The 425-nt window shown below is 66.8% G+C and overlaps 1 protein-coding gene across 1 annotated transcript in view; it reads left to right on the forward strand.

The window, feature by feature from the left end:
- The window catches only part of LOC104469822 (myotubularin-related protein 5-like), a gene marked incomplete at both ends in the record, with an annotated part of 13,278 nt that overhangs the window by 9,564 nt on the left and 3,289 nt on the right, over positions 1-425 (forward strand).

The raw sequence follows: 425 nt of genomic DNA on the forward strand, positions 1-425 counted from the left end.
CTGGGAATTCCTGCCCTTGTGAGCTCTTTGGTGCAGAGCCTGTTCTGGCCGTGCAGCCTGACCGCCTGCGGGGTTTGGAAGATCTCCCAGCTGCTCTGTCCCTGTCCTGGCGTCGGGCAGGTCACCTCCTGCCAGCTGCCTCCCCTCTGCTGTGTGCCCGGGCTGGGCTGGCAGCGTCCCCATGGATCCCCTGGCCATTGCCGGGAGCTGGAGCTCCTCCAGGGACGAGCCAAGTCCGTGCCGGTGGGAGCTCCGATGTGGAGGTGACAGCGCTAGAACTGGGGACAAGGCTGGCGTCCCCTCAGCTGGCCTCCCCAGGCCCCTGCAGAGGCTCAGCCTCTGGCTTGGTGCCCTCCTACAGCCAAGGACCCAGCTCCTCCCTGCTGGGGAGCCAGCAGGTGACATGTCCCCTCCTGTGGTGACAG

This window comes from Pterocles gutturalis, unplaced genomic scaffold, assembly GCF_000699245.1.
Source record: "Pterocles gutturalis isolate BGI_N339 unplaced genomic scaffold, ASM69924v1 scaffold390, whole genome shotgun sequence".
NCBI classification, from domain to species: domain Eukaryota; kingdom Metazoa; phylum Chordata; class Aves; order Pterocliformes; family Pteroclidae; genus Pterocles; species Pterocles gutturalis.